This window comes from Sorex araneus, chromosome 10 (genome assembly GCF_027595985.1).
Source record: "Sorex araneus isolate mSorAra2 chromosome 10, mSorAra2.pri, whole genome shotgun sequence".
In the NCBI taxonomy this organism is placed as follows: domain Eukaryota; kingdom Metazoa; phylum Chordata; class Mammalia; order Eulipotyphla; family Soricidae; genus Sorex; species Sorex araneus.
Genome location: NC_073311.1, coordinates 61,592,458 through 61,610,789, shown reverse-complemented (window position 1 = coordinate 61,610,789; position 18,332 = coordinate 61,592,458).

The following is an 18,332-nucleotide window of genomic DNA, read 5'->3' as shown; positions in this document are numbered from 1 at the left end:
CCATTTGTTTTGATGGCCAGAGAAAGCAAATACAGTTTCTTACGAAAGTGCAACTGCGGTGACTGTAGATAGCCAAACTGTTTCTAGTCACACACGAGGGGCACGAACTCTGGGGGCAAGTGCAGCCGCCTCTCACTGTTCTGCATTTTGTTTTGGTTTGGGTTTTGCATAAGCACCTGAGTAACTGAAACCCAGAATCTCAGCCTGTGAGATCATCTCCATCTCTAGAGTTGTTCAGGCAGTCTCCTGAGAGATTTCCTTCCTTCCTTCCTTCCTTCCTTCCTTCCTTCCTTCCTTCCTTTCTTTCTTTCTTTCTTTCTTTCTTTCTTTCTTTCTTTCTTTCTTTCTTTCTTTCTTTCTTTCTTTCTTTCTTTCTCTTTCTTTCTTTCATCTTTCTTTCGTTCTTTCTCTCCTTTATCTCCTTCCTTCTTTTCTTCCTTCCTTCCTTCCTTCCTTCCTTTCTTTCTTTCTTTCTTTCTTTCTTTCTTTCTTTCTTTCTTTCTGTTTCTCTCTTTCTCTCTCTTTCTTTCTTTCTTTCTTTCTTTCTTTCTTTCTTTCTTTCTTTCTTTCTTTCTCTCTCTTTCTCTCTTTCTCTCTTTCTTTCTTTCTTTCTTTCTTTCTTTCTTTCTTTCTTTCTTTCTTTCTTTCTTTCATTTCTCTCTTTCTTTCTTCCTTTCTTTCTTTCTTTCTTTCTTTCTTTCTTTCTTTCTTTCTTTCTTTCTTTCTTTCTTTCTTTCTTTCTTTCTTTCTTTCTTTTATTGATTCACCATGAAGTACAGTAACAAAGCTTTCATGTTTGAGCTTCGATCATACAGTCATCAAACACCCATCCCTTCACCAGTGCACATTATCCACCACCAAAATCCCCAGTATTCCCATCCCCCATTCCACATCTTTCCCTGCCTGTGTGGAAGTCTGTGAGGGCCCCACCCTGTCCAGCAGGTAGGACCCTTTGTGGGGCTGAGGAGGGGACGCAGCCGAATGAACAGACGCAGAGACAGAAGGAGGAGGAGAAAAGGAGAGAGAGCTTTATTCACTGGCAGTTACAGCATTTTATACTTGCCTGCTGGGAGGCAGGCAGTGGTATGCGTGCCCGGACCCTGTACAAACAGTCGTCAATCACAGATCGTGACATGTTCATCTATCATGTCAGGCACAGGTGTCAGCTAGTGGAATGGTAAGGTCAGTAAGGTCAGTAACGGCGACCTTGTTAGAGAAGTTTTAATTAGGCCCCTGTTTGAGAAATGCCAGGCTCTGCCTTACTTGAAGATAAGAGCCAGGATTGAAATATGGCTTCCTAAAGAAGTCAATTTGCATAATACTTTCTTTCTCTACTTTAGTTACCTTCAATATTTCGAGACCAGACCCACCATCACTCATTCCTGCTGAAAAGGCAATACTAGACAATGTGTTTTGTATTGTTTTTTATGGATGCAATGTAATGTTTACATCCAGAAGTTCTAAAATTTTAATAATTAGGGTCCGAAAGGGCTGGAGCAATAGCACAGCGGTTGGGCATTCGCCTTTCACGTGGCCGACCCGAGTTCGATTCCTCCGCCCCTCTTGGAGAGCCCGGCAGGCTACCGAGAGTATCGAGCCCGCATGGCAGAGCCTGGCAAGCTACCCGTGCGTATTGGATATGCCAAAAACAGTAACAATAAGTCTCTCAATGAGAGATGTTACTGGTGCCCGCTCGAACAAATCGATGAGCAACGGGATGACAGTGACAGTGACAGTGACAGGGTCTGAAGAGGTCGCTGCAGCAAGTTGCTCAGGCCCGAGGTTCGTTTGTGTGTCCTCTTCCTTTTCTTTTTTTATTGAATCACCGTGAGATAGTTACAAGCTTTCATGTTTAGGTTTCAGTCATACAATGATCGAACACCCATCCCTCCACCAGTGCACATTCCCCACCACCAATGTCTCCAGCATACCCCCCTTTCCCACCCTCCCCCTAACTCCATGGCAGACAATTTCCCCCATACTCTCTCTACTTTGGGACATTATGGTTTGCAATACAGATACTGAGAGACCATCACGTTTGGTTCTTTATCTACTTTCAGGACACATCTCCCATCCTGAGCGATCCCTCCAACTATCTTTGACTGAGTGATGCCTTCTCTATCCCAACTGCCTTCTCCCCGAGCTCATGAGGCAGGCTACCAACCATGGGGCAATATCCCTGGACCCTCTGTCTACTGTCATTGGGTGTCAGTCTCATGTTATTTTATACTCCACAAATGAGTGCAGTCCTTCTATGTCTGTCTCTCTCTTACTGATTCATTGCACTTAGCATGAATCCATGAGACTTTCGTCACCTCCCAGCGGCTAGGCTGACGCAGTTGCATTTCCTTCTTCCTGCCACGGGGTGTCGCTGTTGAGCAGAAGTTACTGGCATTGACAGCTTGGGTGGTGCCCAGCTGACCACAGGTTCCCAGGAATCTCTGGCATCGAGTTGTGCTTCTGTGGAGCTGACTTCCCCCCAGAAACCGTGCACTTTCAGTCCCTACTGCTTAACCCAGCTGAACGGGTGTTTTTCCAAGAAACACCGTTTCTTGGGAAAACCCGCTATGCTATTGCTCCAGCCCCTAAGAAATGGTGTTTCTTAGAAATGCCCCACGTGTTTATGATGAAAACTCTCACCAAAATGGGTTTAGAAGGAACTTTCCTCAAGATAGTCAAAGCCATCCACCACAAACCCGTGGCAAGCATTATCCTCAATGGGGAAAAACTAAGGGCCTTTTCTCTAAGATCAGGGACAAGACAAGGATGCCCACTCTCACCACTTCTGTTCAACATAGTATTGGAAGTACTTGCAATAGCAGTTAAGCAAGAAAAAGACATTAAGGGCATCCAGATAGGAAAGGAAGAAATCAAGCTCTCACTATTCGCAGATGATATGATACTATACCTAGAGGATCCTAAAACCTCTACCAAGGAACTCCTAAAGACAATAGACTTGTACAGTAAAGTCACAGGCTATAAAATCAATACCCAAAAATCCATGGCCTTCCTGTATGCAAATAATGAGACAGAGGAAAGTAACATGAAAAAAACAATCCCGTTCACAATCATGCCCCAGAAAATCAAGTACCTCGGAATCAGCCCAACTAAGGAGGTAAAGGACCTCTACAAAGAAAACTACAAAACGCTACTCCACGAAATAAAAGAGGACATGAGGAAATGGAAACATATCCACTGCTCATGGACAGGAAGAATTAACATTGTCAAAATGGCAATACACCCCCAAACATTATACAGATTCAATGTGATCCCTATAAGGATACCAATGAAATTCTTTAAAGAAATGGATTAAGCACTCCTGAAATTCATATGGAACAACAAACGCCCACAAATAGCTAAAGCAATTCTTGGGGAAAAGATAATGGGAGGCATCACCCTACCCAACCTCAAACTCTACTACAAAGCAATAACAAAACAGCATGGTACTGGAACAAAGGCAGAGCCGCAGACCAATGGAACAGGGTGAAATATCCCTACACACAACCCCAAATGTATGACCATCTAATCTTTGATAAGGGAGCAAGAAATGTGAAGTGGAGCAAAGAAAACCTCTTTAACAAATGGTGCTGGCATAACTGGACAACCACATGCAAAAAAAAAAAATGGGTTTAGACCTCGACCTAACACCATGCACAAAAATCAGATCAAAACGGATTAAAGATTTCAAAATCAGACCAAAATCCATAAGGTACACTGAAAACAAGGTCAGCAAAACCCTCCACAATATTGAAGCTAACGGTATCTTCAAAGATGACACGCCACTGACCAACCAAGTGGAAACAGAGATAAACAAATGGGACTATATTAAACTAAGAAGCTCCTGCACTGCAAAAGATACAGTGACCAAAATACAAAGACAATCTATGGAATGGGAAAGAATATTCACCCAATACCCATCAGATAAGGGGTTGATATCAAGGATATACAAGGCACTGGTTGGAATCTGCAAGAAGAAAACATCAACCCCATCAAAAAATGGGGCGATGAAATGAACAGAAATTTTCTCACAGAAGAAATACAAATGGCAAAAAGGCACACGAAAAAATGCTCTTCATCACTAATCATCAGGGAAATGCAGATCAAAAAAACTATGAGATACCACCCCACACCACAGAGACTGGCACACATCCAAAAGAACAAAAGCAACTGCTGTTGGCGTGGATGTGGAGAGAAAAGGACTCTCCTACATGCTGGTGGGAATGCAAACTGGTTCAGCCCTTTTGGAAAACAGTATGGGTGCTTCTCAAAAAATTAGAAATTGAGCTCCCATTTGACACAGCAATGCCACTCCTGGGAATATATCCCAGAGAGGCAAAGTATGGTTGAAATACATCTGCACTCGAATGTTCATTGCAGCACTGTTTACAATAGTCAGAATCTAGAAAAAACCTGAGTGCCCGAGAACAGATGACTGGTTAAAGAAACTTTGGTATATATACATAATGGAATACTATGCAGCTGTTAGAAAAGATGAAGTCATGACCTTTGCATATAAGTGGATCAACATGGAAAGTATCACTCTAGGTGAAATGAGTTAAAAGAGAGAGACAGACATAGAAAGATTCCACTCACCTGTGGAATATAAAGTAACAGAATGGGAGACTAGCTCCCAAGAACAGTAGAGATAAGTATCAGGAGGTTGGCTCCACCACTTGGAAGCTGGCCTCACATGCTGGAGGAAAAGACAGCTGAGATAGAGAAGGGGACACCAGGTAAAGTGTGGTTCGAGCACCCGCTGGGGATGGGAGATACGCGCTGAAAGTTGACTATAGACCAAACACGATGGCCACTCAATACCTCTATTGCAAACCACAACACCCAAAAGAAGAGAGAGAACAAAAGAGAATGCCCTGCCACAGAGATGGGGTGGGCCCGGGGGGTGGGCTGGGGGAGTGGGAGGGATACTGGGATCATGGGTGGTGGAGAATGGGCACTGGTGGAGGGATGGGTACTCGAGCATTGTATGACTGAAACACAAGCATGAAAAGTTTTAAGTCTGTAACTGTACCTCACGGTGATTCACTAATAAAAATAAAATTAAGTTAAATCAAATTAAAAAAAAAAAGAAATGTCCCACTGTTTTGCTAGCTCCCAGCCCTGGGTTGAGGATTACAGCAGGTGGTGCTCATATACACATGGTGCCAGGTATAGAACCGGGGCCGGCCACCTGCAGGGCCAGCACCTTACTTACTTCCCAGCCACCTCCCTTGGGCATCAGTTTTTGAAAAGTAAGATGTGTGCAGAACACGGTACAGAGGGCAGAGTCCATGCCTTCTCGCTGCTGGCCCTGGTGTGACCCAGGACATCCCGTATGGCCTCCTGAGCTCTTCAGCGGCCAGCCCTGAGCATGGCCAGGCATTGCCTCCCCAAATATTTAAAATTCAATTTTGCAAATTTTTTATCTCCATTGGTGGCTTGTTTTGCAAACACTGTCTTTTGAACACAGTCACTGTCACTGTCACCCCATTGTTCATTGATTTGCTCGAGCGGGCACCAGTAACATCTCCATCATGAGACTTGTTGTTACTCTTTTGAGCATATTGAATATGCCACGGGGAGCTTGCCAGGCACTTTCTAAATTTCTTTTTCTTTTTGGGTCACACATGGCGATGCTCAGGGGTTACTCCTGGCTTTGCACTCAGGAATTACTCCTGGTGGTGCTCAGGAAACCATGTGGGATGCCGGGAATCGAACCCGAATCAGCCATGTGCCAGGCAAATGCCCTACCCGCTGTGCTATCACTCCAGCTCCAAGTTTCTAACTTTTTTTCTTTTTGGGTGACACCCGGTGATGCACAGGGGTTACTCCTGGCTCTGCACTCAGGAATTACTCCTGGTGGTGCTCAGGGGACCATATGGGATGCTGGGAATTGAACCCAGGTCGGCTGCATGCAAGGCTAACACCCTACCCGCTGTGCTATCACTCCAGCCCCAAGTTTCTAAATTTTGATGAAGTCGGCAAGTACTTTACCTGCTGTACTAGCTCCTGCCCTCAGTCGGCTCTTGTGAAGCCAGAGCTTTATTTTGGACTTCTGTAGACTGAGGGAGGTGCAGTATGTGCTTTTATGTGTCAGGTTTCTTTCACATAATGTTTTTGGGATTCACCAGTGGTTTTTCTATACTAGTGGTTTGATTTTTTTATATTATTATTATTATTACTGGGCCTGGAATGAGAGCACAGTGGGTAGGCCATTTGCCTTGCACGTGGCCGACCTGGGTTCGTTTCTTCAGTCCCTCTCAGAGAGCCCGGCAAGCTACCGAGAGTGTCCTGCCCATATGGCAGAGCTTGGCAAGCTCCCCGTGGCATATTCAATATGCCAAAAACAGTAATAACAAGTCTCACAATGGAGACGTTATTGGTGCCCGCTCGAGCAAATCGATGAGCAATGGGACGGCAAGTCCTAATATAGATTCTGTGTTTGTCTTTTAGGTTGCTTTCAGGTCTTTCATTGAGACACAGGGTTCTTCCAAACAGCGGTTGTTGGCTGACAGGGCAGCAAGGGCCTGAGGAGGTGGTGCTGGGGGGCCGGGGGTGGGGGCGGGGGATCTCCAGGACCCTGCCTGGAGGTGCTTAGGGAGCCCCGTGGCCTGTGGATCTAGCCGGCCCAGCTGCATGCAAGCCAGGCGCCTCCCGAGCTGTTTCTCTCAGCCTGCGCTTAGCTGTGTTTTAAGAAAAGTTTACCAAAAGCGTCACAAAGGTTTCCTAGAAAGGTCACCGTTTTGGCTTTGCTGTTCCACGATGATCACTTCCAGCTACAGAGTCTTGGCTCCGGGTTGTTGATTCTGTTTACTTCAGGGTTTTGCGTCTAACGGCCAAGCAGACGTGCTTTTGTCCCTCGGGCTGACCTGGGCTCTGTTGACCATTCGGCCGTGCCTGATGGATCTGTTGCTCTGTGCTCCTGGGCTCTGTGTGGTCCAGACATCAAAGGATGTGAATCTCCCAACTGCTCCATCTCCAAGTTATTTTTACTATTCCAGTTCCAGAGTCTCCTGCCCCCGAGCCTGGCTATCTTCACCGGGGCCCCTCGGAGGGGGTGGGTTGAGTTCCCCTCCCTGCCCGGAGTAGAGCCCCCCGCAGCCGAAGACCTCCAGAACACAGCCACAGCCATGCTTAAGGCCCCTCACTACATGCTCAGATGAGCCTCACGCATGAAGGAACCGGCAGAGGAACTCAGGTGTGTGGGACCCGGAGCTGAGATCTCCAAGCCTGCTTGGATTGGGACTGGGCTTCTTCCACCCAGGTCCCCCATTTTCCAGTAGCTAGGTGGTCATACCCAGACACTGCCCCGGCACCATGTAATCCCATCAACAGCCAACATCCAGAGACTATAAAACCAAGTTCCCGAAAGTGCACAGCTGCTTTGCGGCCACACGACATATTATAGCCTAGTTATCCCTCTAGGAGAACCTGGCAAGCTACTGAGAGTTTTCTGCCCGCATGGGAAAGCCTTGAAAACTTCCCAAGGCGTATTCATATGCCAAAACTAGTAACAATGCTGGGTCTCATTCCCCTGACCCTGAAAGAGCCTCCAGTGCGGCACCATTGGGAAGGATGAGTAAAGAGAGGCTGCTAAAATCTCAGGGCTAGGACGAATGGAGACATTATTGAGACTGCTTGAGAAAATCGACCATCAACGGAACAATGATAATGATGATGATGATTCCAGTTCCTTAGATATTTTTTTCTTTTAGTAGCCGAAAATGGATATTTCAGAACGGAAGCGTTGGGTACCGGGAGAGAGAAGGCCTGAGTCAGCCTGAGCTAGAGACTCACTGCTGTCCCCCCGCCCCCACACCCAGCAGGGCCCACAGTGGCCCCTGTATAGGAAGTGGCTCTTTAATTTGCAGTTACCCCCGCGTAGGTGTGTTCTGAAGCGATGGAGAGACAGACACGGTGATGATGGAGAAGGGTTGGGAGGAGTCTTGTTAACAGACATCGGGGGCACCGGTAGGAGTGGGTGTTTGTCATCATAGACCCAGCTGAGCTGAAGCCCAGTCTCCCCAGCTACCTTGCACGAAGTCACTGGACGCCCCCAACTGAAAGGGAGAAGCCAAGGATCGGGCACCGGAGATTTTCATTTTTTTTCCTTAAAAAAAAAAAAGTTTGTTTTTTTTTTTTTTTTGTGGTGCCAGGGTTGAACCCAGAGCCGGGCACACTCAAGGCCAGCCCCTGCTCCTGTGCCCTTCCAGCCCTTATCATACACTTAAATGACCTACTGATGCTGTGTTCCCTTCCCTTCCTGGTCCCTTCGAGGACACGCGTGATGCCAGGAGGGGCTCCCTCACGCCCCCTTGTGGTGCTCATACCGGAAACCCGTGGCCATAGACAGCAGCGCGGCCGGGAGGGAGCCTGGCACAGGGCAGCACTCGAACTCGTGTCTTGACTCATGCAAGGCAGAGGGGGCGTTCCTGGCGCCGTGCTGTGCCCGCGCCTTATCATGGGGATTCTCGCCTTCCCTCGCGTGATAACGGTGGTGGTGCCTGCACGCATGGCGCCGGCTCTCCAGGGGTTCCAGAGCCAGCCCTGGGCCCCAGGAGAAGGGAATTTTATTTATTTAATTCCAGTTTGGTTTGGGGGCTACATTCAGCCATGCTCAGAGCTGCCTCCTGGCCCTGTGCTCAGGGGTCACCCCTAGCCGCGCACAGGATGCCAGGGGCCAGACCCCACTTGGCGACGTGCAAAGTGGACACCTTATCCTCTGGGCAGGAGTGTTCTTTGACTAGAGTCACTCAAGGGGCACGAGCCGTAGTCCTGGGACTAAAGTACTTGCCTCACCCACGGCCAACCCCGGGGTCGGTCCCCAGCACCACGTAGGGTGTCCTGAGAACCACCAGGCATGGCCACAGCTGCTGGCACACGGGTAAAGTGACCCTCAGGACCCGACAAGCAGAGCTGGACGTCACCCCTGAAACGAAGCCGGGTGTTTTCTCTCTCTTCTTTGAATGATTTCCCCCACAATTTTTTTTTTTTTTTTTTTGCTTTTTGGGTCACACCCAGCAATGCTCAGGAATTACTCCTGGCTCTACACTCAGGAATTACTCCTGGCGGTGCTGGGGGGACCATATGGGATGCCAGGGATTGAACCCAGGTCGGCCGAGTGCAAGGCAAACGCCCTACCCGATGTGCTATCGCTCCGGCCCCTCACCCACAATTTTTTTTTTGGTTTGCTTTTGGGGTCACACCCGGCGCTGCTCAAATTCTTACTTCTGGTTCTACCCCCGGGACTCGGGGTGCCTGCAGGGTGGAACCTGGGCGGGCTGCTGGCAAGGCAAAGGCCCAACCCCCTGCACTCTCCGGCCCCTTCACGTTCTCCGCGCAGCGCGGTAGTTTCCTGTGGTGGCTGTGCCCACTGCCACACACGTGGCGTGCTGAGACGGTCTCACCCTCCCGCTCCGCCTGGCAGCCTGTCACCGGGCTGAGGGAGAGGTGGCGTCAAGGTCGCGCTCCTGCCAGGCGCTGAGGGTGAGTCTGTTTCCTTTCCCGGCCCCGAGAGTTGGCTCCCTCTCGCCCCTGGGCATTTCTCCCGTCCTCAGAGCCAAACCTCTGCCCCGGTCTTCCCCTGGCTCTGCCCGCTGGCATTCAAACGCCCCGCGTTGACGTCCCCTTCGTCCCCTTCGGATGCCGGTCGGGACCCACCCAGTAATCCCGGCGTGCTCCCCCCTCATGCTCCCCACCTCGCCCCTCTGCCCCCGGAAATGTCCCCAGGCCCAGAGGGAAGACCCTTGCCCCCACGGCTGTGCTTGAACTGCTCATGTCTCCGGGGCCGAAGCCTCCAGCATCTCTGCCCTCCTCCCTCGACCTGTTGCCCCTGAGTTGTCCTTCTGACGTCCCAGAGCATGCGCACGTTGTTGTTCTGCTGTGACTCCTTAAGTCACCAGTGCGCGTTTCTGCTTTCAGTTTGGTAGAACCTTCCGGATCATGTTCCTCTCTTTGCTCTTTGTTTTCCTTCTTTTTTTTTCTCTAAATTAAATTTATTACAGCAATACTCAATACTTATTAACAAATCGTTCTTTTTTTAAAAAAATTATTTATTTTCAATTAGTGAATCACCGTGAGGGTACAGTTACAGATATATACACTTTTGTGCTCATGTTTCCCTCATACAAAGTTCGAGAACCCATCCCTTCACCAGTGCCCATTCTCCACCACCAGTAAAATCAGCATCCCTCCCACCCTCCCCAATCCCACCTCCCCCACCCCACCCTGCCACTTTTGTTTTCCTTCTTGCAGCGCCAGTGTATTTATTAGAAACTGGGCTGACTCAGGTTCTGCGTGTATTTGCCAATGTGTCTGCCTTTATTCTGACCTCATTTGTGGTGTGTGTGTGTGTATGTGTATGTGTGTGTGTGTGTGTGTGTGTGTGTGTGTGTGTGTGTGGTATTGGGGATGGAATCAGGGTCTCGTATATGCAGAACATCAGCTCAGTCCTTGAGCTGCCCCTGAACCCTTTCCCCCTCCATTCTTGATGCAGTTTATAGATGACATGACTCTAGGCTCACTCGTGTGCATATGTACATATGTATGTATGTATGTATGTGTTTATTTACCGTTTTAGTGTGTCTCCTCAGAGGGGCTCCAGAGGCCGGGACCCCCAGTCATGGGGCCACTATGGCTCTTAAAGCCTAGGCCAGTGGATGGCACTGCTCAGGCCCTGCTCAGCTGGGGACCACCCAGGGCCACCTCGGCCTTGTGTCTGGCAATGCCAGGGGTCTGTGCATTGTGCGGGGGTCAAACTGAGGTCGGCGGACATGCCTGAGCCCCTCTGCTGTCTCTCCAGCCGCTGGGTCACTGTATTCTCGGATCTGGGCCTCACTTCTTTGCAGAGGGTCGGACACCCTGGGTGGATAAGCAAAGCTTTCAGACAATCAGGGGGGCAGTAGGGTGAAAATAAGCTTATATACCAGATATTTTTCTTACAAGTCTGTTTTGCTCAGCTGTTTAACACACTTATCTTTTTTGTTTGTTTGTGTTTTGGTTTTTGGGTTATATTTTGCTTTTGGGGTCACACCCGGTGATGCACAGGGGCTACTCCTGGCTTTGCACTCAGAGGTTACTCCTGGCGGTGCTTGGGGGACCATATAGGATGCCAAGGATTGAACCTGGGTTGGCCGCGTGCAAGGCAAAGACAGTACGTGCTGTGCTGTCGCTCCAGCCACAATACACTTATCTTTTCACTTGGAAATGATATATTTTTTTTGCAGGGCAGGTGTGCGGCATACCTGGTGATGCTCAGGGGTTACTCCTTGATTTGCACTCAGGAAATCACCTCTGGTGGTAGTCAGGGGACCCTACAGGATGTCAGGGATTGAACCAGGTCAGCTGCATGCAAGGCAAGCGAATTACCTGCTATACTATCTCTCCAGGCCCCTGAAAATGGAATTTTCTAAACTCTCATTTACAATTTCGTAGTGAATTTTTTTGAAAAGAGGGGAAGTACTGGAGAGATAGTAAGGGCGCAAGGCGCTTGCCTTGTACGACCCAGGTTTGATCCCCAACACCCCATATGGTCTGCCAAGTACCACCTGGAGTGATCCCTAAGCACAAAGCCTGGGTACTGCTAGATATGACCCCAAAACAACAAACAAAAAAAAACCAAATGAATTTGAAAATGCTTTGTTAATTGTAACATAATATAATTTTTATTACAAAATGCTGATATCAGTTGACAAACATTTCCAAATAAACAGAATGTCCTGGGTTCTAATTTATAACTTCCTTGTGAGTTTCCAGAAAAAAGGACAATACAGTTGAAACTGCTTTGTTAATTGAAGGACCAGTAAAGAGAGGCTTCTGAAATCTCAGGGCTAGGACGAATGGAGACGTTACTGAGACCGCTCGAGAAATTCGACGATCAACGGGATGATGATGATGATGATGATGATGATGATGATGATGATGATGATGATGATGATTATAAAACACTGAATATCAGTTGAGAAACACTTTCAAAATACTGGCTTAAATCTAATCCACTGATTGAATTGGATGATATGTGTACCATGCAAATGATTTGGAACTTTTGATAAGGTGCAGGCTTCTCTCTCATTGCTAAATAGTCATGTTATCATGTTTCACACACGGTTACCTAGGAAACATTATCAGCGAAAAGCAAGCTGCTACAACTGCAGCCACAGGGATTTGAACACTTTTCTCTAGTATATTATTAAACGACCCTTTCTTTGTGGTGGTTTTCTAAGTATGGTCAATTGGAAAACTTATTAATCCTCCTAGTATTTCTTTCTTTACAGGAAATTATTTTGAGATTATTTAGGGGAAGTGATTAGATCTGTTGAGAAAGTGGCAGTTGAAATTTAGCATGAATAATGTTCCGACTCTGCAAGAGTTTTTTTCTTTTTGTGGGCACACAAGCTGCAGTGTAGTGTCACAGATAAGATGGTCACAGAAATGACTAGCGATGAGAGGATAGGCTGGCAGGAGACCGGTACATCCCCGCGAGAGACAGACACCACGGAGATTTTCCCGGTGGAGGTTTGGGGTTAGGAGGGTTATTCCTGGGGGCTGGAGTGATAGCACAGCGGGTAGGGTGTTTGCCTTGCATGCGACCTACCCGGGTTCGAGTCCCAGCATCCCATATGGGGTAATTCCTAAGTGCAGAGCCAGGAGTGACCCCTGTGCATCGCCGGGTGTAACCCCCCCCCCAAAAAAAAAGAAAGGAGGTTTATTCCCGCTCGTTTGTCCGGCCCCTCGTTTAGAGAAAGGACCCTGTTGACAGACGCCTGTTTCTCCTCCTCCTCCTCCTCTGAAACTGATAAACCGTTTCCTTCGCGCTGTCCGCTTGAGCTCGAATGACGGGCTTCTCGGAACTGAACCAAGGCCCTCTGCCCCTGTTGGTGCCACACGGGCATTGGAAGTCCTGGCCCACATGGCTGTGTGTAGTGGCCACACATGTGGCCCACTCGGGGTCCATCTCCATCGCCACAAACGTCGCTGAGACAAGCCCTCCTGGGGGACACTGCAGGGCCCAGGCACCCCTGCATCCCAAAGCCCTGGCACTGAATTACCAGGAGCGTCTCCTGGACCTCCTGAGCACTGCTTGGATCTCCCCTCCTCCCTGACCCTCCCCCTGAACGGAAATACTCACTGTGGGGGCTGGACAATAGTCTGGGGGCTCCAGCGCTCGCCTTGCACGTGGCCGGCCGGGTTCAATCCCCGGCATCCCATACGGTTCCCTGACCCACCCGGCGTGGGTGCAGAACCAGGCGTGACCTCTGTGTACCACCAGGTGTGACCAAAAAAGAAAAAAGAAATACTTACTGGTCTCTAAGATTTTCCTCTAAGGTCCGTACAAGTCCGCTTGTCTTGGAACTCAGCTGGCCTGGCTTTGGTCCCCAGCACCCCCACATGGTCCCCAGAGCCCCATTGGAGTGATCCGTGAGCACAGAGCTAGGAGTAAGCCCTGAGCACCACTGGGTGTGCCCCCCAAACAAACAAAAGGTTTGCCTCTAGCATACGGCCCGAGTTTGGCCGTAACTGGGGTGAAAGCTGTGGCGTGGCCCAGGGGAGGAGCAGCCGCAAGCGTTGGATTCCTGATCCTGCCGTCTCCGTGGCCTTCTCTGGGGAGCCTTATTCTCAGTGTGGTCCAGAGGTCAGAGGCCGGGAGCAGTTCCAGACAGCAGTTCCATCTGCCCTCAGTGCTCTGGCGTTGCTTCCCCTGGCCTGGGCGCAGGACGAAAGGTCATGCTGTCACCAGCAGACAGTGATTGGTGTGTGACGAGGGCACAGTTGGTCTTTATTGCACGGAGAATCCAGGGTGGCTTTGCAGTTCTTTGTCCGGCTTTGTTTGTGTCAGTGCTGGGTTTGAACTCAGGGCCTCACGCCTGTAAGGGAAGCGTCCTACCACGGAGCCACAACCCTGTCCCCACCCACTTCCAGGAACGTCAGGGACAAGCCCCAGACCTCAACATGCACACACAATGTTACCACCCAGCTGCATCCCCAGCCACTTCTAGTCTTATTTTTTTTCCATAAAAAATTGAAATATCAGGGCTGGAGCAATAGCACAGCGGGTAGGGCGTTTGCCTGGCACGCAGCCGACCCAGGTTTGATTCCCAGCATCCCATATGGTCCCCTGAGCACCGCCAGGGGTAATTCCTGAGTGTAGAGCCAGGAGTAACCCCTGTGCATCGCTGGGTGTGACTCAAAAAGAAAAAAAAATTGAAATATCAAAAGGTATACTTTTGGGGCTAGAGCGATAGCACAGCGGGTAGGGCATTTGCCTGGCACGCTGCCGACCCGGGTTCGATTCCCAGCATCCCATATGGTGCAGAGCCAGGAGTATCCCCTGTGCATCACTGGGTGTGACCCAAAAAGCAAATATATCATATATATATACTTTTAAGACTAAGGATATTTATGCAATTTTTAAAATTTTAGTATCTTTTATGTGTGTATAATGGCATGTTATTTTTAATATCATGCCACATGATTTTTAATCTATCCTCATTGTTTTTGTATTCTTTGATTCTAATACTTTAGAATATTTTACATTATATCCTTTTTTTTTATAGACAAACTTTCTTGGAAAATCCCCTGTGATATTTTAGAATTAAGACCACTGGTCAAGAATCTTCTAGTTAACCCCTTTATATAAACATCCCTATTATACTTGCTATCTAAACACTGTTCAATCAGGACCTGAATAAAAAGCCAGTGCAGCCCGTTTTTCCTTTGCCCAAACCCCACACTGATATTCTTCCACGCCAGTTGTTTTATTTCTCTAATCATCTGAAGCTTTAGCAAAATATTTGACGAGGAAAGAAAGGATCCCAGGACAGTTTTCAGTCCCCGCCCTCAGACACGCCTTCCTGCCTCTGAAGTTGGCTGTGGTTTGCTGCCTACCTCACACACGTCCACTGCCACTGAAAACATCCCGAGACGTCGTCTGCTCTGAAGACCACGTGGACCCTGAAACAGAATACACCACCGGAACAGGAGGAAAGATGTGCAAGAAAGTGAGGCCGCTGCCTCTCGACCTCATGTCTCTTCATTCTCAGCAATGGAAAACAAATTATCAAATGCTTTCTTTTCAGCAGGTCAACTTTGGGGGGGAGAAACTCCAAATCAATAATAGTGAATTTTTTGTTGAAATATTGAATGTAATCAAAGTAAAGTAAAGTGAAATTTACCAGTCACACATGCGGGGTGAGGGGCTGGGGAGATGGGGGGGAGGGGGGAGGTATACCGTGATTCTTGGTGGTGGAATATGTGCACTGGTGAAGGGATGGGTATTCGAGCATTGTATAACTGAGACTTAAACTTGAAAGCTTTGTAACTTTCCACATGGTGATTCTATAAAAGAATAAAATTTTTTTTTAAAAAAAGAAAGTGAGGCCGCTGATCCCACAACCTGCCGTGATGTGGGCTGGGCTCTGATGGCCGAGGGCTGCCCCAGGCCCACCCTCTGCCCTCGCCAGAGCCGTTGCTTCTTCTGCTTACAGAAGCTTCGTCAGCCCAGAAAGCCACTCATCACCTCACACTGACTCCACAGGACACCACTCTCTCTTGACTCGGTTCCTGTTGGGCTAGCCTCTTACTTCCTACTCTCGAGCCCATTGTGGATTCCTCAAGTTCTTGATGGCAGGAATACATCACAGCTCATTGAACCTAAGGTGATGGCGCTTGGAAGCTATGCCATCATTTCTCATAAGGGTGAGAGCTGTGGGACTGTGCCTTTTGCCCACTGTGGCCTTTTTGGATGCACTGGAGAGCCCTTTTAGATTTATTTGGAAAGACACTAAATTGATCATAAATCTCCATCTAAAAATAAAAGCCTCAGCAAAAACTAGATTAAGCTACTCCTGGATGGAACCCAACCCTTCAGTACTAATTCTCAACGGAAAATTGCCAATATACACTATTTCCAGGTAACATCATGGCTCGGCCATTAAAAGCATTGACCAAACAATATTTTTTAATGATTGCTGTTCCTGTTTGATATTTTCTTCCTACGTGGTGACGTCCATGCTGTAACCTTTGATGTTCAAGAGCAGGCAAGCAGCTGGACAGGGACCCTGATTTCAGAGACTTCAAGGATATAAAAAAAATTCAGTATCCTAAAATTGCAAAAAAAAAAAAGTGGGGGGAGGGTTGGAACTACGCAACGGTAGTTTTTTTTTCTTTATTGTCTGGATAAATGACTGTTCTCTCTGTCCTTGGTCTAGTCATATCATCCCTTGCGCCATATTTTTTTCCTTTGATTTTGGGCCACACCTGGCGATGCTTAGACCCTACTCCTGGCTCTGTGCTCAGAGGTCACTCCTCAATCGTGGAGGACCATAAGGGATGCCAGAGATCAAACCCAAGTTGGTCGCATGTAAGACAAGGGCCCTACCCACTGTACTATCTCTCTGGCCCCACATTTCCCCTCTTTAGAGAATTAAGATATTAGACAGGAAGTCTGTGAAGACCTCTTTGCTGAGGAAGTTTGTGGGTGCTTTCTAAGTGACTGCCTAGAGGGTTGGGCAAATAGGCTATTAGGAAGGTCACCTGAGGGAGCCAGAGAGATGGTTCCGAGGGCTGTGCACCTGTGGGAATCCCCGGGTTAATCCCCGACGCTGCGTGCTTCCCTGAGTGGCCACAAGTGACCGCAGGATAGTTAGAGCGTGGCCTCTGAGCACCAGCAGATATGGCCAAAGGTCAACGGAACAAATCCAAAGAGATCCAAAGAGTACCCCGAGCGTCAGGGAGGCCGCTCAGGTTGGCGGGAGGCGTATGCCGAGCACGAGGCTGGGAGCTGTGGCCTGTGGGCTCTGTCGGGTCAGAGCATGTCAGGTGCCCGAAAGTCAGACCTAAAGCCAGGCTGCAGCTAACATTCAGTTTTGACTAGGCCTCAGGTTCTGTTTCCAGAAACCGAAATTGCAATTTCTGGCGAACTCCCACTTGAGTAACTTGCCCAAAGAAGGAACTGCTAGGTCATCTATCTGACTAGCTGGGAGGGGTCACTATGTCCATTTTTTTGAACAGCCATAAACTGTTATCAAATGCTGACTAATTGCTGACACCTGGCGAACTCCCACTTGAGTAACTTGCCCAAAGAAGGAACTGCTAGGTCATCTATCTGACTGGCTGGGAGGGGTCACTATGTCCATTTTTTTGAACAGCCATAAACTGTTATCAAATGCTGACTAATTGCTGACACTTGTTGCCTGGTCACTGCTGTCATAGCGCTTGCCCAACCTTGGAACCTTTATTAACTGCTTGTACTTGGAGGTCGGGGTCGCTATCAAGAGACCGTGTTGTGGGCGAGATAGTTGACCCCAGTTAACTGGAATAAAACTCCTTTGCACTTGCATTACTGTCTCTCTGACTCTGTGTCCATTCACACCGTGACCCCAAAATCCGGGTAGAACAAGCATGCATCATTATAACCATGACACATGTTGGCCAACATGGGAATATCTAAGTGGGCAGCGGGTGACCCTGTGAACAGAAATTAAAATTCCTTGGCGGTCAAGTAAGAAAGATGTATCTGTATAAGAAGTGCAGAATTTCTCTTTTATAAAGTCTGAAGTCATGCTTACAGATCTGAGGAGCAATTTCATGGTCTACTGTTCAGGAAGGAGACATCCATCAACCTGAAGAGGGAGGAGCTGGACCCAGGAAATAGAAAGCCCCCCCGGCCCCTGGCCTGCCCTCCCCAGAGATGTGTGTTCACAGCAATTCCAAGGACACAGTCCTGAGAACACATATCATGTGTCCTGGGTTGTTGAGACTAACTGGACTGCATCGGTGGACCCGTTCCAAAATCTCTACAAAAATGTTCTGATTTGGTTGTTGGTGGTGGGAATTGCAAAAAAGTCTTGTGGTTTTCTGAGACAAAACCCAGGCATTGAGTGTGGAAAGCCTCCAGGGGACCGTGCTTTGTAACAACAGTTGCACTGCGCTTGTAAATTGCACCCTGCTTGTACAACTCCTAATAAGGAAACAGGATGTCTTGCCACGCCCATAAGCTGAAACTAGCCTATCAGCTGCAGACACTTGGGCGTAAGCAGGCAGCTAGAGGTATATAAGGGGGAAGCTGCCTAGCTAGTCGGTTCCTCCTCGATCGTCCTCTCTCCTCCTCCTCGTTCCCCCTCGTTCCCGTTTCTTCCCCCTTCAATGGAAAGTTCCTGAATAAATCGCAGCAAGAAGGATCCCCGAGTTGCGTGTTTCTTCGCTGGTCGAAGCGGCGCGCGACAATTGAGCTTCCCTGTTCCTGAACACCGCTGCTGGGGCCCCTGCAATAGCACAGCGGGGAGGGCACTTGCTTTGCGCATCACCCACCCAGATTCAGTTCCCCGAAGCCCATGCGG